Source organism: Cupressus sempervirens, chromosome 2, assembly GCF_028749045.1.
Source record: "Cupressus sempervirens isolate cs-2001-9-10 chromosome 2, ASM2874904v1, whole genome shotgun sequence".
Lineage (NCBI taxonomy): Eukaryota > Viridiplantae > Streptophyta > Pinopsida > Cupressales > Cupressaceae > Cupressus > Cupressus sempervirens.
This window is the reverse complement of record NC_143119.1, coordinates 564,295,369-564,319,368: the sequence shown is the minus strand read 5'-3', so window position 1 is coordinate 564,319,368 and position 24,000 is coordinate 564,295,369.

Below are 24,000 nucleotides of genomic sequence, written 5' to 3'. Positions count from 1 at the left end.
TGATCTAAAGGAGAGTCCAGGAATAGCACCCTCGAGGGTGGGGGCTTCATGCCCCTCTAATTGATTCAACGTCGGCGTCCACCGTTTCAAAATCCGACATATCCATCCGCCCTGACAGCGGTGTTGAATCAGTGAGGGGGGCACGGGAGAGGCTCGCGGCAACCACCTCTCCCCTTGTAGCCGCGATAGGCACGCAAAAAAATTTTGCTAGAGTGCCAAGCACCCACCTCATGGCTAGAGACAAGGGCTCGCCATTAGATCAGCTTCGAAATCGCTGAACAGACGCGCTGTAGAATGGCAACCGCTGCCAAGTCTCTTCCGCAGTTGCGTCGGTCGAGTGATCGAAGAAGGTGATCTAAGAGAGGGTCCAAGCGTAGGCATTCGTTGGGGGATTCGCGCCAATGGCATAAATTTCTGCAATACCCGAGCAACACCGGACGGAGGTGCTAGACGAGGGCTCCCGTTTTAGATCGAGTTTTAAAATCACCAAGTAGACGCGGTGAGGGCTGGCAACCGCTGCCAAACATTTTTCCGAAATTGCGCCAGCTGAGTGACAAGAAAACATGATCTGAAGGAGAGTCCAGGAATAGCACCCTCGAGGGTGGGCTTCATGCCCCTCTAATTGATTCAACGTCGGCGTCCACTGTTTCAAAATCCGACATATCCATCCGCCCTGACAGCGGCGTTGAATCAATGAGGAGGGCACGGGAGAGGCTCGCGGCAACCACCTCTCCCCTTGTAGCCGCGATAGGCACGCAAAAAATTTTGCTAGAGTGCCAAGCACCCACCTCATGGCTAGAGACAAGGGCTCGCCATTAGATCAACTTCGAAATCGCTGAACAGACGCGCTGTAGAATGGCAACCGCTGCCAAGTCTCTTCCGTAGTTGCGTCGGTCGAGTGATCGAAGAAGGTGATCTAAGAGAGGGTCCAAGCGTGTAGGCATTCGTTGGGGGATTCGCGCCGATGGCATAAATTTATGCAATACCCGAGCAACACCGGACGGAGGTGCTAGACGAGGGCTCCCGTTTTAGATCGAGTTTTAAAATCACCAAGTAGACGCGGTGAGGGCTGGCAACCGCTGCCAAACCTTTTTCCGAAATTGCGCCAGCTGAGTGACAAGAAAACATGATCTAAAGGAGAGTCCAGGAATAGCACCCTCGAGGGTGGGCTTCATGCCCCTCTAATTGATTCAACGTCGGCGTCCACCGTTTCAAAATCTGACATATCCATCCGCCCTGACAGCGGCGTTGAATCAATGAGGGGAGCACGGGAGAGGCTCGCGGCAACCACCTCTCCCGTTGTAGCCGCGATAGGCACGCAAAAAATTTTGCTAGAGCGCCAAGCACCCACCTCATGGCTAGAGACAAGGGCTCGCCATTAGATCAACTTCGAAATCGCTGAACAGACGCGCTGTAGAATGGCAACCGCTGCCAAGTCTCTTCCGTAGTTGCGTCGGTCGAGTGATCGAAGAAGGTGATCTAAGAGAGGGTCCAAGCGTAGGGCATTCGTTGGGGGATTCGCGCCGATGGCATAAATTTATGCAATACCCGAGCAACACCGGACGGAGGTGCTAGACGAGGGCTCCCGTTTTAGATCGAGTTTTAAAATCACCAAGTAGACGCGGTGAGGGCTGGCAACCGCTGCCAAACCTTTTTCCGAAATTGCGCCAGCTGAGTGACAAGAAAACGTGATCTAAAGGAGAGTCCAGGAATAGCACCCTCGAGGGTGGGCTTCATGCCCCTCTAATTGATTCAACATCGACGTCCACCGTTTCACAATCCGACATATCCATCCGCCCTAACAGTGGCGTTGAATCAATGAGGGGGGCACGAGAGAGGCTCGCGGCAACCACCTCTCCCGTTGTAGCCGCGATAGGCACGCATAAAATTTTGCTAGAGCGCCAAGCACCCACCTCATGGCTAGAGACAAGGGCTCGCCATTAGATCAACTTCGAAATCGCTGAACAGACGCGCTGTAGAATGGCAACCGCTGCCAAGTCTCTTCCGTAGTTGCGTCGGTCGAGTGATCGAAGAAGGTGATCTAAGAGAGGGTCCAAGCGTAGGCATTCGTTGGGGGATTCGCGCCGTTGGCATAATTTTTTGCAATACCCGAGCAACACCGGACGGAGGTGCTAGGCGAGGGCTCCCGTTTTAGATCGAGTTTTAAAATCACCAAGTAGACGCGGTGAGGGATGGCAACCGCTGCCAAACCTTTTTCCGAAATTGCGCCAGCTGAGTGACAAGAAAACATGATCTAAAGGAGAGTCGAGGAATAGCACATCCAGGGTGGGCTTCATGCCCCTCTAATTGATTCAACGTCGGCGTCCACCGTTTCAAAATCCGACATATCCATCCGCCTTGACACCGGCGTTGAATCAATGAGAGGGGCACGGGAGAGGCTCGCGGCAACCACCTCTCCTATATAAGCTATTAGTGCGAGGCTCGCTCTGCATTAGAAATTAGCGAACACACCGACATCCGCCTTAAAAATCCAAATCCTTTAAAATTCCTACCAAACAGCCATTCACGACCCAATTTTTTATGAGGTCGGCAGAGGAGCAAAAGATTGTCATCGGTTACGAGATGTGAGTTCATGGAGCCGAGGGACTGAAATGGTCATCGAGCTCATCCGATCAACTGGATGAATTTCACCTTGAAGGGGCCCAATCCAAAAGTTCCGGAGGTCATCTCCTGGAACTCTCGAGAACAAGGCCCATCTTACATGCAAACTCTGCTACTGCGCAAACATAGGTTGCAATTAAAGAGAAATTGCGAGGCCGTCACAATGGCCCGAGGCCAATGGCTCCGACTAAGTCAATTTTCTCTTGCAATCAACCATGCCGCTGTTCACAGAGAAATCTCCCCATTCACTTGTGACGCGACGCACAATCCAAGTGCTAGACGCGAGCTCGCCCTTGAAAGAAAGACCACTTTCCAAGACATCCCCCATTCACTTGTGACGCGACGCACAACCCAAGTGCTAGACGCGAGCTCGCGCTTGAAAGAAAGACCACTTTCCAAGACATCCCCCGATGACACATTGGAACGACAACCGCTGTCGAACCATTCCCAATGTTGTGCCGATCGAGTTGGCACAGAGGCGACCTTAGGGAGCTCCCGCGTAGCAATCGGGATGTGGTTTCATACCCTTCTCTCACAAAAACCAATCTTAGCTGTGAACAAATTTCGCCGCAATGACACCATTGGAACGACGACCGCTGTCGAACAACTCCCGCATTTGTGCCCCGATGGAGTGAGAAAGAATAGCAACTTTGGGGAGCCGCGCATCGCAAACGGGCTGCTGCTTCATTCCGCTCTTATATATAGATCCGATGTCGTTGATTTCGTTTGGAATCCGAGGCTGCATTCGTCCTTGCTCACACAAGCAATGGCTCTTCTCATCGAATGGCCACGGGGAGCTTCCGATCACAAAGGCTCCCTTGTCACTCGTGACGCGCAGCCCAACTGCTTTCCGAAATTGCGCCAGCTGAGTGACAAGAAAACATGATCTAAAGGAGAGTCGAGGAATAGCACCTCGAGGGTGGGCTTCATGCCCCTCCAATTGATTCAACGTCGGCGTCCACCGTTTCAAAATCCGACATTTCCATCCGCCTTGACACCGCCGTTGAATCAATGAGAGGGGCACGGGAGAGGTTCGCGGCAACAACCTCTCCTATATAAGCTATTAGTGCGAGGCTCGCTCTGCATTAGAAATTAGCGAACACGCCGACATCCGCCATAGAAATCCAAATCGTTGAAAATTCTGACCAAACAGCCATCCACGACCCAATTTATTATGAGGTTGTCTAAGGAGCAAAAGATTGTCATCGGTTAGGAGATGTGAATTCATGTAGCCAAGGGGGACTGAAATGGTCATCGAGCTCATCCGATCAACTGGATGAATTTCACCTTGAAGGGGCCCAATCCAAAAGTTCCGGAGGTCATCTCCTGGAACTCTCAAGAACAAGGACCGTCTTACTTGCAAACTCTGCTACTGCGCAAACATAGGTTGCAATTAAAGAGAAATTGCCAAGCCATCACAGTGGCCCGAGGCCAATGCTCCGACTAAGTCAATTTTCTCTTGCAATCACCATGCCACCGTTCACAGAGAGATCTCCCCATTCACTTGCGACGCGACGCACAATCCAAGTGATAGACGCGAGCTCACCCTTGAAAGGCCAGCCCACTTTCCGAGACATCCCCCGATGACACATTGGAACGACAACCGCTGTCGAACCATTCCCAATGTTGTGCCGATCGAGTTGGCACAGAGGCGACCTTAGGGAGCTCCCGCGTAGCAACCGGGATGTGCTTTCGTACCCATCTCTCACAAAAACCAATCTTAGCTGTGAACAAATTTAGAATCCAAGGCTCGTATCCATCGATATCGTCGGCACTGGGTCTATATATTCAAAGGCCACGGAGAGGTTCCGATAAGAGAAGCTCCCCTGCTCGCTCGCACAAACATCCCAAATGCTAGACACAAGCTCCCGCCCTTAGCATCGCTCTCCAGATCGCCGCAATGACACATTGGAACGACAACCGCTGTCGAACAACTCCCGAATTTGTGCCGATGGAGTGAGAAAGACCAGCAACTTTGGGGAGCTGCGCATGGCAAACGGGCTGCTGCTTCATTCCACTCTTATATATAGATCCGATGTCGTTGATTTCCTTTGGAATCCGAGGCTGCATTCATCCTTGCTCACACAAGCAATGGCTCTTCTCATCGAATGGTCACGGGGAGCTTCCGATTACAAAGGCTCCCTTGTCACCCGTGATGCGCAGCACAACTGCTAGACGACGGCTCGCCCTTCAGATCGCTGCCCAGGCAACCACCACAACGGCACCATTGGAACGACAACCGCTGCCGAACCATTCCGAAATGTTTTTGCCAAAGAAGTTGTTGCAAAGAGAACGACTCTGGGGAGAGAGCCCTCGCATAGCAAAATCGGGATGGCTTCACGGCAGCTGTATGGGATTTGAATTCATGGAGCCAAGGGAGTGAAATGGTCATCGAGCTCATCCGATCAACTGGATGAATTTCACCTTGAAGGGGCCCAATCCAAAAGTTCCGGAGGTCATCTCCTGGAACTATCAAGAACAAAGGCCAATCTTACATGCAAACTCTGCTACTGCGCAAACATAGCTTGCAATTATAGAGAAATTGCAAGGCCGTCACAATGGCCCGAGGCCAATGCTCCGACTACTAAGTCAATTTTCTCTTGCAATCACCATGCCGCCGTTCACAGAGAGATCTCCCCATTCACTTGTGACGACGCACAATCCAAGTGCTAGACGCGATCTCGCCCTTGAAAGGCCGTGTTCCAAGACATCCCGATGACACATTGGAACGACAACCGCTGTCGAACCATTCCCAATGTTGTGCCGATCGAGTTGGCACAGAGGCGATCTTAGGGAGCTCCCGCGAATCGATCGGGAAGTGCTTTCGTACCCATCTCTCACAAAAACCAATGTTAGCTGAACAATTTTAGAATCCAAGGCTCGTATCCATCGATATCGTCGGCACTGGGTCTATATTCAAAGGCCACGGAGAGGTTCCGATAAGAGAAGCTCCCCTGCTCTCTTGCACAAACATCCCCAAATGCTAGGCGCAAGCTCCGGCCCTTAGCATCGCTCTCCAGATCACCGCAATGACACATTGGAACGACAACCGCTGTCGAACAACTCCCGAATTTGTGCCGATGGAGTGAGAAAGAAGAGCCAGATCGGGTCGACGAAAACGGCTAAGCCAGATCGGGTCGGCCAGCATGGCTCGGCCACCATTTTTCGCCGAGAGCTTTCGATATTAAAGCTCCCATGTAGCCGCGATAAGTACACCATGACAAAATTGCTAGAGCGCCGAGCACCCATAGCAAATTGCCATTATACCAAGCAACGCCGGAGTGCTAGACAAGGGCTCACGTTTAGATCAAGTTTTAAAATCACCAAAAAGACACGCCATGGATCGGCAACCGCTGCCTCACCTTTTCCAAAATTGAGTCATCGGAAAACATGATCTAAAGGAGAGCCGAGGAAAAGCACTGAGATCGCTTCATGCCCCTTTCATTCATTCAACATCAGCATACACCGTTTGAAAACCCAACAATCCGATCCGCCTAGACACCAATGTTGAATCAATGAAAGGGGCACGGGAGAGGCTCGCGGCAACAACCTCTCCTATATAAGCTATTAGTGCGAGGCTCGCTCTGCATTAGAAATCTGCGATAGCGCGGACAAAATCCTTAAAAATCCAATTCAATGAAAAATGTGACCAAACAGCCATCCACGACACCGTTTTTGGAGCTCGCCCAGATCGGCTCGGCCAGCATGGTGACTTGCTGACTCGGTGAGAGTACTTCGAACTGTCAAGAACAAAGGCCAATCTCACATGCAAACTCTGCTACTGCGCAAACATAGCTTGCAATTATAGAGAAATTGCAAGGCCGTCACAATGGCCCGAGGCCAATGCTCCGACTACTAAGTCGATTTTCTCTTGCAATCGCCATGCCGCCGTTCACAGAGAGATCTCCCCATTCACTTGTGACAACGCACAATCCAAGTGCTAGACGCGAGCTCGCCCTTGAAAGGCCGCGTTCCAAGACATCCCGATGACACATTGGAACGACAACCGCTGTCGAACCATTCCCAATGTTGTGCCGATCGAGTTGACACAGAGGCGATCTTAGGGAACTCCCGCGTATCGATCGGGAAGTGCTTTCGTACCCATCTCTCACAAAAACCAATGTTAGCTGAACAATTTTATAATCCAAGGCTCGTATCCATCGATATCGTCGGCACTGGGTCTATATTCAAAGGCCACGGAGAGGTTCCGATAAGAGAAGCTCCCCTGCTCGCTTGCACAAACATCCCCAAATGCTAGACGCAAGCTCCCGCACTTAGCATCGCTCTCCAGATCACCGCAATGACACATTGGAACGACAACCGCTGTCGAACAACTCCCGAATTTGTGCAGTTGGAGTGAGAAACGAGAGCCAGATCGGGTCGACGAAAACGGCTAAGCTAGATCGGGTCCGCCAGCATGGCTCAGCCACCATTTTTCGCTGAGAGCTTTCGATATTAAAGCTCCCATGTAGCCGCGATAAGTACACCATGACAAATTGCTAGAGCGCCGAGCACCCATAGCAAATTGCCATTATACCAAGCAACGCCGGAGTGCTAGACAAAGGCTCACGTTTAGATCAAGTTTTAAAACCACCAAAAACACACGCCATGGATCGGCAACCGCTGCCTCACCTTTTCCAAAATTGAGTCATCGGAAAACATGATCTAAAGGAGAGCCGAGGAAAAGCACTGAGATCGCTTCATGCCCCTTTCATTCATTCAACATCAGCATACACCGTTTGAAAACCCAACAATCCGATCCGCCTAGACACCAATGTTGAATCAATGAAAGGGGCATGGGAGAGGCTCGCGGCAACAACCTCTCCTATATAAGCTATTAGTGCGAGGCTCGCTCTGCATTAGAAATCTGCGATAGTGCGGACAACTCCCTTAAAAATCCAATTCAATGAAAAATGTGACCAAACAGCCATCCACGACACCGTTTTTGGAGCTCGCCCAGATCGGCTCGGGCAGAATGGCTCGCGCAGATCGGCTCGGCCAGCATGGCTCGCCCAGCCTTGGTGAGAGTACTTCGAACTGTCAAGAACAAAGGCCAATCTAACGTGCAAACTCTGCTACTGCGCAAACATAGGTTGCAATTATAGAGAAATTGCAAGGCCGTCACAATGGCCCGAGGCCAATGCTCCGACTACTAAGTCAATTTTCTCTTGCAATCGCCATGCCGCCGTTCACAGAGAGATCTCCCCAATCACTTGTGACGACGCACAATCCAAGTGCTAGACGCGAGCTCGCCCTTGAAAGGCTGCGTTCCAAGACATCCCGATGACACATTGGAACGACAACCGCTGTCGAACCATTCCCAATGTTGTGCCGATCGAGTTGGCACAGAGGCGACCAAACAGCCATCCACGACACCGTTTTTGGAGCTCGGCAAGATCGACTCGGCCAGAACGGCTCGGCCAGCATGGCTCGGCCAGAACAGCTCGCCCAGATCGGCTCGGCCAGCATGGCTCGGCCAGAACGGCTCGCCCAGATCGGCTCGGCCAGAATGGCTCGCCCAGATCGGCTCGGCCAGCATGGCTCGGCCAGAACGGCTCGCCCAGATCGGCTCGGCCAGAATGGCTCGGCCAGATTGGCTCGGCCAGAACAGCTCGCCCAGATCGGCTCGGCCAGAACGGCTCGCCCAGATCGGCTCGGCCAGCATGGCTCGGCCAGAACGGCTCGCCCAGATCGGCTCGGCCAGAATGGCTCGCCCAGATCGGCTCGGCCAGCATGGCTCGCCCAGCCTTGGTCAGAGTACTTGGAACCGTCAAGAACAAAGCCCAATCATACATGAAAACTCTGCTATGCGCAAACATAGGTTGCAATTATAGAGAAATTGCAAGGCCGTCACAATGGCCCGAGGCGAATGCTCTGACTACTAAGTCAATTTTCTCTTGCAATCGCCATGCCGCCGTTCACAAAGAGATCTCCCCATTCACTTGTGACGAAGCACAATCCAAGTGCTAGACGCGAGCTCGCCCTTGAAAGGCCGCGTTCCAAGACATCCCGATGACACATTGGAACGACAACCGCTGTCGAACCATTCCCAATGTTGTGCCGATCGAGTTGGCACAGAGGCGACCAAACCATCGATATCGTCGGCACTGGGTCTATATATTCAAAGGCCACGGAGAGGTTCCGATAAGAGAAGCTCCCCTGCTCACTCGCACAAACATATCCCAAATTCTAGACACAAGCTCCCGCCCTTAGCGTCGCTCTCCAGATCACCGCAATGACACATTGGAACGACAACCGCTGTCGAACAACTCCCGAAATTGTGGCAATGGAGTGAGAAAGAAGAGCAACTTTGGGGAGCCGCGCATAGCAAACGGGCTGTGCTGCTGCTTCATTCTGCTCTTATATAGATCCGAAATCGTTGATTTCGTTTGGAATCCGAGGCTGCATTCGTCCTTGCTCAAACAAGCAATGGCTCTTCTAATCGAATGGCCACGGGGAGCTTTCGATAACAAAGGCTCCCTTGTCACTCGTGATGCGCAGGCCAACTGCTAGACGACGGGTCGCCCTTCAGATCGCTGCCCAGGCAACCACCACAACGGCACCATTGGAACGACAACCGCTGCCGAACCGTTATGAAAATTTTGTGCCAAAGAAGTTGTTGCGTAGAGAACGACTCTGGGGAGAGAGCCCTCGCATAGCAAAATCGGGATGGCTTCACGGCCCTCCCAATAGAAACGATGCTGGTGCCAATATTCCAAAAATCTGAATAACGTGTCTTTCGCGAACACCAGCACTGATTTCTATTGGGGAGGGTCGCCGAGAACTTTTGTTATCAAAGCTCCCATTGTAAGCCGCGATAGGCACACAAAAAATCGCTAGAGCCCCAAGCACCCACCTCATGGCTAGACAAGGGCTCGCCATTAGTAGATCAACTTCGAAATCGCTGAACAGACGCGCTGTGGAATGGCAACCGCTGCCAAGCCTCTTCCGTAATTGCGTCGGTCGAGTGATCGAAGAAGGTGATCTAAGAGAGAGTCCGAGGCTAGGGATTCGTTGGGTGATTCGCGCCGATAGCAAAAAATTATGCAATACCCGAGCAACACCGGACAGAGGTGCTAGACGAGGGCTCCCGTTTTAGATCGAGTTTTAAAACCACCAAGTAGACGCGGTGAGGGCTGGCAACCGCTGCCAAACCTTTTTCCGAAATTGCGCCAGCTGAGTGACAAGAAAACATGATCTAAAGGAGAGTCAGGGAATAGCACCCTCGAGGGTGGGCTTCATGCCCCTCTAATTGATTCAACGTCGGCGTCCACCGTTTCAAAATCCGACATATCCATCCGCCCTGACAGCGGCGTTGAATCAATGAGGGGGGCACGGGAGAGGCTCGCGGCAACCACCTCTCCCCTTGTGGCCGCGATAGGCACGCAAAAAATTTTGCTAGAGCGCCAAGCACCCACCTCATGGCTAGAGACAAGGGCTCGCCATTAGATCAACTTCGAAATCGCTGAACAGACGCGCTGTAGAATGGCAACCGCTGCCAAGTCTCTTCCGTAGTTGCGTCGGTCGAGTGATCGAAGAAGGTGATCTAAGAGAGGGTCCAAGCGTAGGCATTCGTTGGGAGATTCGCGCCGATGGCATAAACTTATGCAATACCCGAGCAACACCGGACGGAGGTGCTAGACGAGGGCTCCCGTTTTAGATCGAGTTTTAAAATCACCAAGTAGACGCGGTGAGGGCTGGCAACCGCTGCCAAACCTTTTTCCGAAATTGCGGCAGCTGAGTGGCAAGAAAACATGATCTAAAGGAGAGTCCAGGAATAGCACCCTCGAGGGTGGGGGCTTCATGCCCCTCTAATTGATTCAACGTCGGCGTCCACCGTTTCAAAATCCGACATATCCATCCGCCCTGACAGCGGCGTTGAATCAGTGAGGGGGGCACGGGAGAGGCTCGCGGCAACCACCTCTCCCCTTGTAGCCGCGATAGGCACACAAAAAAATTTTGCTAGAGCGCCAAGCACCCACCTCATGGCTAGAGACAAGGGCTCGCCATTAGATCAGCTTCGAAATCGCTGAACAGACGCGCTGTAGAATGGCAACCGCTGCCAAGTCTCTTCCGCAGTTGCGTCGGTCGAGTGATCGAAGAAGGTGATCTAAGAGAGGGTCCAAGCGTAGGCATTCGTTGGGGGATTCGCGCCGATGGCATAAATTTCTGCAATACCCGAGCAACACCGGACGGAGGTGCTAGACGAGGGCTCCCGTTTTAGATCGAGTTTTAAAATCACCAAGTAGACGCGGTGAGGGCTGGCAACCGCTGCCAAACCTTTTTCCGAAATTGCGCCAGCTGAGTGACAAGAAAACATGATCTGAAGGAGAGTCCAGGAATAGCACCCTCGAGGGTGGGCTTCATGCCCCTCTAATTGATTCAACGTCGGCGTCCACCGTTTCAAAATCCGACATATCCATCCGCCCTGACAGCGGCGTTGAATCAATGAGGAGGGCACGGGAGAGGCTCACGGCAACCACCTCTCCCCTTGTAGCCGCGATAGGCACGCAAAAAATTTTGCTAGAGCGCCAAGCACCCACCTCATGGCTAGAGACAAGGGCTCGCCATTAGATCAACTTCGAAATCGCTGAACAGACGCGCTGTAGAATGGCAACCGCTGCCAAGTCTCTTCCGTAGTTGCGTCGGTCGAGTGATCGAAGAAGGTGATCTAAGAGAGGGTCCAAGCGTGTAGGCATTCGTTGGGGGATTCGCGCCGATGGCATAAATTTATGCAATACCCGAGCAACACCGGACGGAGGTGCTAGACGAGGGCTCCCATTTTAGATCGAGTTTTAAAATCACCAAGTAGACGCGGTGAGGGCTGGCAACCGCTGCCAAACCTTTTTCCAAAATTGCGCCAGCTGAGTGACAAGAAAACATGATCTAAAGGAGAGTCCAGGAATAGCACCCTCGAGGGTGGGCTTCATGCCCCTCTAATTGATTCAACGTCGGCGTCCACCGTTTCAAAATCCGACATATCCATCCGCCCTGACAGCGGCGTTGAATCAATGAGGGGAGCACGGGAGAGGCTCGCGGCAACCACCTCTCCCGTTGTAGCCGCGATAGGCACGCAAAAAATTTTGCTAGAGTGCCAAGCACCCACCTCATGGCTAGAGACAAGGGCTCGCCATTAGATCAACTTCGAAATCGCTGAACAGACGCGCTGTAGAATGGCAACCGCTGCCAAGTCTCTTCCGTAGTTGCGTCGGTCGAGTGATCGAAGAAGGTGATCTAAGAGAGGGTCCAAGCGTAGGGCATTCGTTGGGGGATTCGCGCCGATGGCATAAATTTATGCAATACCCGAGCAACACCGGACGGAGGTGCTAGACGAGGGCTCCCATTTTAGATCGAGTTTTAAAATCACCAAGTAGACGCGGTGAGGGCTGGCAACCACTGCCAAACCTTTTTCCGAAATTGCGCCAGCTGAGTGACAAGAAAACGTGATCTAAAGGAGAGTCCAGGAATAGCACCCTCGAGGGTGGGCTTCATGCCCCTCTAATTGATTCAACGTCGGTGTCCACCGTTTCACAATCTGACATATCCATCCGCCCTGACAGCGGCGTTGAATCAATGAGGGGGGCATGGGAGAGGCTCGCGGCAACCACCTCTCCCGTTGTAGCCGCGATAGGCACGTATAAAATTTTGCTAGAGTGCCAAGCACCCACCTCATGGCTAGAGACAAGGGCTCGCCATTAGATCAACTTCGAAATCGCTGAACAGACGCGCTGTAGAATGGCAACCGCTTCCAAGTCTCTTCCGTAGTTGCGTCGGTCGAGTGATCGAAGAAGGTGATCTAAGAGAGGGTCCAAGCGTAGGCATTCGTTGGGGGATTCGCGCCGTTGGCATAATTTTTTGCAATACCCGAGCAACACCGGACGGAGGTGCTAGGCGAGGGCTCCCGTTTTAGATCGAGTTTTAAAATCACCAAGTAGACGCGGTGAGGGATGGCAACCGCTGCCAAACCTTTTTCTGAAATTGCGCCAGCTGAGTGACAAGAAAACATGATCTAAAGGAGAGTCGAGGAATAGCACATCCAGGGTGGGCTTCATGCCCCTCTAATTGATTCAACGTCGGCGTCCACCGTTTCAAAATCCGACATATCCATCCGCCTTGACACCGGCGTTGAATCAATGAGAGGGGCACGGGAGAGGCTCGCGGCAACCACCTCTCCTATATAAGCTATTAGTGCGAGGCTCGCTCTGCATTAGAAATTAGCGAACACACCGACATCCGCATTAAAAATCCAAATCCTTTAAAATTCCTACCAAACAGCCATTCACGACCCAATTTTTTATGAGGTCGGCAGAGGAGCAAAAGATTGTCATCGGTTACGAGATGTGAGTTCATGGAGCCGAGGGACTGAAATGGTCATCGAGCTCATCCGATCAACTGGATGAATTTCACCTTGAAGGGGCCCAATCCAAAAGTTCTGGAGGTCATCTCCTGGAACTCTCGAGAACAAGGCCCATCTTACATGCAAACTCTGCTACTGCGCAAACATAGGTTGCAATTAAAGAGAAATTGCGAGGCCGTCACAATGGCCCGAGGCCAATGGCTCCGACTAAGTCAATTTTCTCTTGCAATCAACCATGCCGCTGTTCACAGAGAAATCTCCCCATTCACTTGTGACGCGACGCACAATCCAAGTGCTAGACGCGAGCTCGCCCTTGAAAGAAAGACCACTTTCCAAGACATCCCCCATTCACTTGTGACGCGACGCACAACCCAAGTGCTAGACGCGAGCTCACGCTTGAAAGAAAGACCACTTTCCAAGACATCCCCCGATGACACATTGGAACGACAACCGCTGTCGAACCATTCCCAATGTTGTGCCGATCGAGTTGGCACAGAGGCGACCTTAGGGAGCTCCCGCGTAGCAATCGGGTTGTGGTTTCATACCCTTCTCTCACAAAAACCAATCTTAGCTGTGAACAAATTTCGCCGCAATGACACCATTGGAACGACGACCGCTGTCGAAAAACTCCCGCATTTGTGCCCCGATGGAGTGAGAAAGAATAGCAACTTTGGGGAGCCGCGCATCGCAAACGGGCTGCTGCTTCATTCCGCTCTTATATATAGATCCGATGTCGTTGATTTCGTTTGGAATCCGAGGCTGCATTCGTCCTTGCTCACACAAGCAATGGCTCTTCTCATCAAATGGCCACGGGGAGCTTCCGATCACAAAGGCTCCCTTGTCACTCGTGACGCGCAGCCCAACTGCTTTCCGAAATTGCGCCAGCTGAGTGACAAGAAAACATGATCTAAAGGAGAGTCGAGGAATAGCACCTCGAGGGTGGGCTTCATGCCCCTCCAATTGATTCAACGTCGGCGTCCACCGTTTCAAAATCCGACATTTCCATCCGCCTTGACACCGCCGTTGAATCAATGAGAGGGGCACGGGAGAGGTTCGCGGCAACAACCTCTCCTATATAAGCTATTAGTGCGAGGCTCGCTCTGCATTAGAAATTAGCGAACACGCCGACATCCGCCATAGAAATCCAAATCGTTGAAAATTCTGACCAAACAGCCATCCACGACCCAATTTATTATGAGGTCGTCTAAGGAGCAAAAGATTGTCATCGGTTAGGAGATGTGAATTCATGTAGCCAAGGGGGACTGAAATGGTCATCGAGCTCATCCGATCAACTGGATGAATTTCACCTTGAAGGGGCCCAATCCAAAAGTTCCGGAGGTCATCTCCTGGAACTCTCAAGAACAAGGACCGTCTTACTTGCAAACTCTGCTACTGCGCAAACATAGGTTGCAATTAAAGAGAAATTGCCAAGCCATCACAGTGGCCCGAGGCCAATGCTCCGACTAAGTCAATTTTCTCTTGCAATCACCATGCCGCCGTTCACAGAGAGATCTCCCCATTCACTTGCGACGCGACGCACAATCCAAGTGATAGACGCGAGCTCGCCCTTGAAAGGCTAGCCCACTTTCCGAGACATCCCCCGATGACACATTGGAACGACAACCGCTGTCGAACCATTCCCAATGTTGTGCCGATCGAGTTGGCACAGAGGCGACCTTAGGGAGCTCCCGCGTAGCAACCGGGATGTGCTTTCGTACCCATCTCTCACAAAAACCAATCTTAGCTGTGAACAAATTTAGAATCCAAGGCTCGTATCCATCGATATCGTCGGCACTGGGTCTATATATTCAAAGGCCACGGAGAGGTTCCGATAAGAGAAGCTCCCCTGCTCGCTCGCACAAACATCCCAAATGCTAGACACAAGCTCCCGCCCTTAGCATCGCTCTCCAGATCGCCGCAATGACACATTGGAACGACAACCGCTGTCAAACAACTCCCGAATTTGTGCCGATGGAGTGAGAAAGACCAGCAACTTTGGGGAGCCGCGCATGGCAAACGGGCTGCTGCTTCATTCCGCTCTTATATATAGATCCGATGTCGTTGATTTCCTTTGGAATCTGAGGCTGCATTCGTCCTTGCTCACACAAGCAATGGCTCTTCTCATCAAATGGTCACGGGGAGCTTCCGATTACAAAGGCTCCCTTGTCACCCGTGATGCGCAGCACAACGGCTAGACGACGGCTCGCCCTTCAGATCGCTGCCCAGGCAACCACCACAACGGCACCATTGGAACGACAACCGCTGCCGAACCATTTCGAAATGTTTTTGCCAAAGAAGTTGTTGCAAAGAGAATGACTCTGGGGAGAGAGCCCTCGCATAGCAAAATCGGGATGGCTTCACGGCAGCTGTATGGGATTTGAATTCATGGAGCCAAGGGAGTGAAATGGTCATCGAGCTCATCCGATCAACTGGATGAATTTCACCTTGAAGGGGCCCAATCCAAAAGTTTCGGAGGTCATCTCCTGGAACTGTCAAGAACAAAGGCCAATCTTACATGCAAACTCTGCTACTGCGCAAACATAGCTTGCAATTATAGAGAAATTGCAAGGCTGTCACAATGGCCCGAGGCCAATGCTCCGACTACTAAGTCAATTTTCTCTTGCAATCACCATGCCGCCGTTCACAGAGAGATCTCCCCATTCACTTGTGACGACGCACAATCCAAGTGCTAGACGCGATCTCGCCCTTGAAAGGCCGCGTTCCAAGACATCCCGATGACACATTGGAACGACAACCGCTGTCGAACCATTCCCAATGTTGTGCCGATCGAGTTGGCACAGAGGCGATCTTAGGGAGCTCCCGCGAATTGATCGGGAAGTGCTTTCGTACCCATCTCTCACAAAAACCAATGTTAGCTGAACAATTTTAGAATCCAAGGCTCGTATCCATCGATATCGTCGGCACTGGGTCTATATTCAAAGGCCACGGAGAGGTTCCGATAAGAGAAGCTCCCCTGCTCTCTTGCACAAACATCCCCAAATGCTAGGCGCAAGCTCCGGCCCTTAGCATCGCTCTCCAGATCACCGCAATGACACATTGGAACGACAACCGCTGTCGAACAACTCCCGAATTTGTGCCGATGGAGTGAGAAAGAAGAGCCAGATCGGGTCGACGAAAACGGCTAAGCCAGATCGGGTCGGCCAGCATGGCTCGGCCACCATTTTTTGCCGAGAGCTTTCGATATTAAAGCTCCCATGTAGCCGCGATAAGTACACCATGACAAAATTGCTAGAGCGCCGAGCACCCATAGCAAATTGCCATTATACCAAGCAACGCCGGAGTGCTAGACAAGGGCTCACGTTTAGATCAAGTTTTAAAATCACCAAAAAGACACGCCATGGATAAGCAACCGCTGCCTCACCTTTTCCAAAATTGAGTCATCGGAAAACATGATCTAAAGGAGAGCCGAGGAAAAGCACTGAGATCGCTTCATGCCCCTTTCATTCATTCAACATCAGCATACACCGTTTGAAAACCCAACAATCCGATCCGCCTAGACACCAATGTTGAATCAATGAAAGGGGCACGGGAGAGGCTCGCGGCAACAACCTCTCCTATATAAGCTATTAGTGCGAGGCTCGCTCTGCATTAGAAATCTGCGATAGCACGGACAAAATCCTTAAAAATCCAATTCAATGAAAAATGTGACCAAACAGCCATCCACGACACCGTTTTTGGAGCTCGCCCAGATCGGCTCGGCCAGCATGGTGACTTGCTGACTCGGTGAGAGTACTTCGAACTGTCAAGAACAAAGGCCAATCTCACATGCAAACTCTGCTACTGCGCAAACATAGCTTGCAATTATAGAGAAATTGCAAGGCCGTCACAATGGCCCGAGGCCAATGCTCCGACTACTAAGTCGATTTTCTCTTGCAATCGCCATGCCGCCGTTCACAGAGAGATCTCCCCATTCACTTGTGACGACGCACAATCCAAGTGCTAGACGCGAGCTCGCCCTTGAAAGGCCGCGTTCCAAGACATCCCGATGACACATTGGAACGACAACCGCTGTCGAACCATTCCCAATGTTGTGCCGATCGAGTTGACACAGAGGCGATCTTAGGGAACTCCCGCGTATCGATCGGGAAGTGCTTTCGTACCCATCTCTCACAAAAACCAATGTTAGCTGAACAATTTTATAATCCAAGGCTCGTATCCATCGATATCGTCGGCACTGGGTCTATATTCAAAGGCCACGGAGAGGTTCCGATAAGAGAAGCTCCCCTGCTCGCTTGCACAAACATCCCCAAATGCTAGACGCAAGCTCCCGCACTTAGCATCGCTCTCCAGATCACCGCAATGACACATTGGAACGACAACCGCTGTCGAACAACTCCCGAATTTGTGCAGTTGGAGTGAGAAACGAGAGCCAGATCGGGTCGACGAAAATGGCTAAGCCAGATCGGGTCTGCCAGCATGGCTCGGCCACCATTTTTCGCCGAGAGCTTTCGATATTAAAGCTCCCATGTAGCCGCGATAAGTACACCATGACAAATTGCTAGAGCGCCGAGCACCCATAGCAAATTGCCATTATACCAAGCAACGCCGGAGTGCTAGACAAAGGCTCACGTTTAGATCAAGTTTTAAAACCACCAAAAACACACGCCATGGATCGGCAATCGCTGCCTCACCTTTTCCAAAATTGAGTCATCGGAAAACATGATCTAAAGGAGAGCTGAGGAAAAGCACTGAGATCGCTTCATGCCCCTTTCATTCATTCAACATCAGCATACACCGTTTGAAAACCCAACAATCCGATCCACCTAGACACCAATGTTGAATCAATGAAAGGGGCATGGGAGAGGCTCGCGGCAACAACCTCTCCTATATAAGCTATTAGTGCGAGGCTCGCTCTGCATTAGAAATCTGCGATAGTGCGGACAACTCCCTTAAAAATCCAATTCAATGAAAAATGTGACCAAACAGCCATCCACGACACCGTTTTTGGAGCTCGCCCAGATCGGCTCGGGCAGAATGGCTCGCGCAGATCGGCTCGGCCAGCATGGCTCGCCCAGCCTTGGTGAGAGTACTTCGAACTGTCAAGAACAAAGGCCAATCTAACGTGCAAACTCTGCTACTGCGCAAACATAGGTTGCAATTATAGAGAAATTGCAAGGCCGTCACAATGGCCCGAGGCCAATGCTCCGACTACTAAGTCAATTTTCTCTTGCAATCGCCATGCCGCCGTTCACAGAGAGATCTCCCCAATCACTTGTGACGACGCACAATCCAAGTGCTAGACGCGAGCTCGCCCTTGAAAGGCTGCATTCCAAGACATCCCGATGACACATTGGAACGACAACCGCTGTCGAACCATTCCCAATGTTGTGCCGATCGAGTTGGCACAGAGGTGACCAAACAGCCATCCACGACACCGTTTTTGGAGCTCGGCAAGATCGGCTCGGCCAGAACGGCTCGGCCAGCATGGCTCGGCCAGAACGGCTCGCCCAGATCGGCTCGGCCAGCATGGCTCGGCCAGAACGGCTCGCCCAGATCGGCTCGGCCAGAATGGCTCGCCCAGATCGGCTCGGCCAGCATGGCTCGGCCAGAACGGCTCGCCCAGATCGGCTCGGCCAGAATGGCTCGGCCAGATTGGCTCGGCCAGAACGGCTCGCCCAGATCGGCTCGGCCAGAACAGCTCGCCCAGATCGGCTCGGCCAGCATGGCTCGGCCAGAACGGCTCGCCCAGATCGGCTCGGCCAGAATGGCTCGCCCAGATCGGCTCGGCCAGCATGGCTCGCCCAGCCTTGGTCAGAGTACTTGGAACCGTCAAGAACAAAGCCCAATCATACATGAAAACTCTGCTATGCGCAAACATAGGTTGCAATTATAGAGAAATTGCAAGGCCGTCACAATGGCCCGAGGCGAATGCTCTGACTACTAAGTCAATTTTCTCTTGCAATCGCCATGCCGCCGTTCACAAAGAGATCTCCCCATTCACTTGTGACGAAGCACAATCCAAGTGCTAGACGCGAGCTCACCCTTGAAAGGCCGCGTTCCAAGACATCCCGATGACACATTAGAACGACAACCGCTGTCGAACCATTCCCAATGTTGTGCCGATCGAGTTGGCACAGAGGCGACCAAACAGCCATCCACGACACCATTTTTGGAGCTCGGCCAGATCGGCTCGGCCAGCATGGCTCGCCCAGATCGGCTCGCCCAGATCGGCTCGGCCAGAACGGCTCGCCCAGATCGGCTCGGCCAGCATGGCTCAGCCAGATCGGCTCGGCCAGATCGGCTCGCCCAGATCGGCTTGCCCAGATCGGCTCGGCCACAACGGCTCGCCCAGATCGGCTCGGCCAGAACGGGTCGCCCAGATCGGCTCGGCCAGAATGGCTTGCCCAGAACGGCTCGGCAGGATCGGGTCGGCCAGAATGGCTCGCCCAGATCGGCTCGGCCAGCATGGCTCGCCCAGATCGGCTCGGCCAGCATGGCTCGGCCAGAACGGCTCGGCCAGATCGGGACGATGACTTGATGAACAGACTTAGAGATTCGACTTGGTGGGCCGACCTGGCGGGGTGACTTGATGAACGCACTTGAGGGGTCGACTTGGTGGGGTGACTCTATGAACGGACCTAAAGAGTTGACTTGGTGAGAGTACTTGGCGGGGTGACTCGATGAAAGGACTTAAAGAGTCGACTTGGTGAGAGTACTTGGTGGGGCGACTTGATGAACGCACTTGAAGAATTGACTTGGTTAGAGTACTTGGTGGGGCGACTTGATGAACGGACTCAAAGAGTCGACTTGGTGAGAGTACCTGGTGGCTCGACTTGATAAGCAGACTTAAAGAGTCAACTTGGTGAGAGTACTTGGCGGGGTGAACTGATGAACGAACATAAAGAGTCGGCTTGGTGGGAGTACTTGGTGGGCCGACCTGGTGGGGTGACTTTATGGACGGACTTAAAGAGTCGACTTGGTTAGATTACTTGTTCTGGTGACTTGATAAACGGACTTCGAGAGTCGACTTGGTGGGGTGACTTGATGAAAGGACTTAAAGGGTCGACTTGGTGAGAGTACTTGGCGGGGCGACTTGATGAACGGACTTAAAGGGTCGACTTGGCGGGGTGACTTGATGAACGGACCTAAAGAGTTGACTTGGTGAGAGTACTTGGCGGGGTGAACTGATGAACGGACTTAAAGAGTCGACTTGGTGAGAGTACTTGGTGGGCCGACTTGATGAACGGACTTATAGAGTCGACTTGGTGAGAGTAGTTGTTCCGGTGACTTGATGAACGGACTTAAGGACTCGGCTTGGCAGGGTGACTTGATGAAAGGACTTAAAGAGTCGACTTGGTGGGGTGACTCGATGAACGAACTTAGAGGGTCGACTTTGCGGGGTGACCTGATGAACGGACCTAAAGAGTTGACTTGGTGAGAGTACTCGGTGGGGTGACCTGATGAACAGACTTAGAGAGTCGACTTGGTGGGCCGACCTGGTTGGGTGACTTCGTGAACTGACTTAAAGAGTCGACTTGGTGGGAGTACTTGGTGGGGTGACTTGATGAACGGACTTCAAGGGTCGACTTGGCGAGGTGACTTGATGAACGGTCCTAAAGAGTTGACTTGGTGTGGTGACTTGATGAAAAGACTTAAAGAGTCGAATTGGTGAGAGTACTTGGTGGGGTGACTTGATGAACGCACTTGAAGGGTCGACTTGGTGGGGTGACTTTATGAACGGACCTAAAGAGTTGACGTGGTGAGAGTGCTTGGTGGGGTGACTTGATGAACATAGTTAAAGAGTCGACTTGGTGAGAGTAGTTGGTCGGGTGACTTGATGAACGCACTCGAAGAATCGACTTGGTTAGAGTACTTGGTGGGGTGACTTGATGAACGGACTTAAAGATTCGACTTGGTGGGCCGACCTGGCGGGGTGACTTGATGAACGGACTTAGAGAGTCGACTTGGTGAGAGTACTTGGTGGGCCGACCTGGCCGGGTGACTTGATGAACAAACTTAAAGAGACGACTTGGTGAGAGTACCCGGTGGGCTGACCTGGTCACGTGACTTGATGAACGGACTTAAAGAGTCGACTTGGTGGGCCGACTTGGCCGGGTGACTTGATGAACGAACTTAAAGGGTCGACTTGGTGGGTCGAACTAGCGGGGTGACTTGGTGAGAGTACTTGGTGGGCTGACCTGGCAGGGTGACTTGATGAACGAACTTAGAGAGTCGACTTTGTGAGAGTACTTGGTGGGTCGAACTGGCGGGGTGACTTGATGAACGAACTTAAAGAGTCGACCTGGTGAGAGAACTTGGTGGGCCGAGCTGGCGGGGTGAATTGATGAACGAACCTAAAGAGTCGACTTTGTGAGAGTACTTGGTGGGCCGACCTGGCGGGGTGAGTTGATGACCGAACTTAAAGGGTCGACTTGGTGAGAGTACTTGGTGGGCCGACCTGGCGGGGTGAGTTGATGAACGAACTTAAAGAGTCGACTTGGTGAGAGTACTCGGTGGGGTGACCTGATGAACAAACCTAAAGAGTCGACCTAGTGAGAGTACTTGGTGGGCTGACCTGGCGGGGTGACTTGGTGAGCAAACTTAAAGAGTCGACTTGGTGAGAGTAGTTGGTGGGCTGACCTGGCGGGGTGACTTGATGAACGAACTTAAAGAGTCGACCTGGTGGGCCGACTTGGCAGAGTGACTTCATGAACGAACTTAAAGAGTCCACTCGGTGGGCCGGCCTGGCGGGGTGACTTGATGAACGAACTTAAAGAGTCGACTTGGTGAGAGTAATTTGTGGGCTGACCTGGCGGGGTGACTTGATGAATGAACTTAAAGAGTCGACTTGGTGGGGTGACTTGATGAACGCACTTGAAGGGTCGACTTGGTGGGGTGACTCTATGAACGGACCTAAAGAGTTGACTTGGTGGGGTGACTCGATGAAAGGACTTAAAGAGTCGACTTGGTGAGAGTACTTGGTGGCTCGACTTTATGAGCAGACTTAAAGAGTCCACTTGGTGAGAGTGGGCCTAACGGGGCGATGTGGTGAGTGGGCCTAACGGGGCGAGTTGGTGGGGCGACTTGGCGAGTGGTATTAGAGAGCCGACGTGGTGAGGCGACTCGGCGAGTTGGTTCGTTGAGATGACATGGTGAGCTGACTTGGCGAGTCGACTCGGCGAGCGAACTTAAAGAGTCGACTTGGCAACGTACTCGAGCTGACTTGGTGAGGCGACCCGGCGAGCGGGCTCAAAGAGTCAACATGGTGAGGTGACTCATTGAGTCAACATGGTGAGGCGACTCATGGTGAGGAGCTATCCTTGAGGCGACTTGGTGGGCCTACTTGATTAGTCGACTTGGTGAGCCGACCTGACGAGCTGACACGGTGAGTGGGCTTAAAGAGGCGACGACTTGGTGGGGTAACTCGGCAAGCCAACTTATCGAGGCGAGATGGTGAGTCGACTTGGTGAGCTGACTTGGTGAGCGCACTTAAAGAGTCAACTTCGTGAGGTGACTCGGCGAGTTAGCCCGCTGATGCGACTTGGGCGGGCCGACCTGGCGAACGAACTTAAAGAGGCGACTTGGGCGGGCTGACCTGGCGAGCGAACTTAAAGAGTTGACTTGGCAACGCACTTGAACAATCGACTTGGTGAGCTGACATGGTGAGTGGGCTTAGAGAAGCAACTCGGCGGGGCGACTTGGCGAGCACACCTGCTGGGGCAAGGTGGTAAAACGACTAGGTGATTCGACTTGGTGAGCTGACTTGGTGAGCGAACTTAAGGGGTCGACTTGGTGAGGCAACCTGAATAGTCGACTCGGTGAGGTGACTTGGGGAGCCGACATGGTGAGCGGTCTTAAAGAAGAGGCGACCTGGTGGGGCAACCTGGTGAGGCGAGACGGTAAGTCATCTTGGTGAGCCGGCTTGACGAGCTGTGAGTGGACTTAAAGAGTCAATTCTTGATTTGGCAAAGACCACATGGTTAGATGACTTGGTGAGCCGACCTGGCTAGCAAAATTGGCAAGCAAACTTATAGAATCGACTTGCTGTCCCCAGCCAGGATCGCACGCCTGGGTCGACCCAACTTGGGTCACCCGACTAGGTCAACCCATCTCCGTCGCCCCAGCCTCGGGCGACCCGACTAGGTCGCCAGAGTGGGTCGACGAGGGGAAAAAAAAAAACAAACAAAAAAAATCATGAGAGGCCCTGTACAGCGAAAAGCGCTAAATTTTGCGCATTACAAAAAAAAAAAAAAAAAAAAACAAGTTACCCGCTTTTGGATCACGCACAAGTTTCAGTTCACGTATTGCTGAGCCGACTCGAGGCGTTACGCCTAGCTAGCCGGATTCGAGGTAGGGTAGCCGAAACGATTCGATTTGAGAATTTTCTTTATAAAAAGAGATCATGATAGGCCTCGTAAGGCAAAAAAGAATGAAATTTTGGGAGTTAAAAAAAAAAACGTTACCCGGTTTTGGATCGCGCACAGGGCTCGGGTCACGTAGCATCGAGGTGCCCTGGGTGACATGATTCGAGCGAAAAGTCGACGGTGGCATGAGCCGTGCAAAAACATTGGAGGCCATTAAGGCTCGAGGCGCTTCGAGTCGAGGTTGCCGAGGCGGGTCGGGTTGAAAACTTTGGGCGTTAACCAAAAAGAAAAAGTTAACCGCTTTTGGATCATGTACACGGCTCGGGGCACTTAGAATCAAGTCGAGCACGGTGACATGAGTCGTGCGAAAAATTTGGAGACGACTCGAGTCGGGGCATCCGACTCTATTCGAGTTCAAAACTTTGGGACTTGACAAAAAAAAGAAAAAAGAAAAAGTTACCCGGTTTTGGATCACGTAAGTGACTCGGGCCACTCAGAATCAAGGCGAGTGCGATTAACTCTCTTTTCAAAGTCCTTTTCATCTTTCCCTCGCGGTACTTGTTCGCTATCGGTCTCTCGCCCGTATTTAGCCTTGGACGGAATTTACCACCCGATTAGGGCTGCATTCCCAAACAACCCGACTCGCCGACAGTGCCTCGTGGTGCGACAGGGTCCGGGCCCGACGGGGCTCTCACC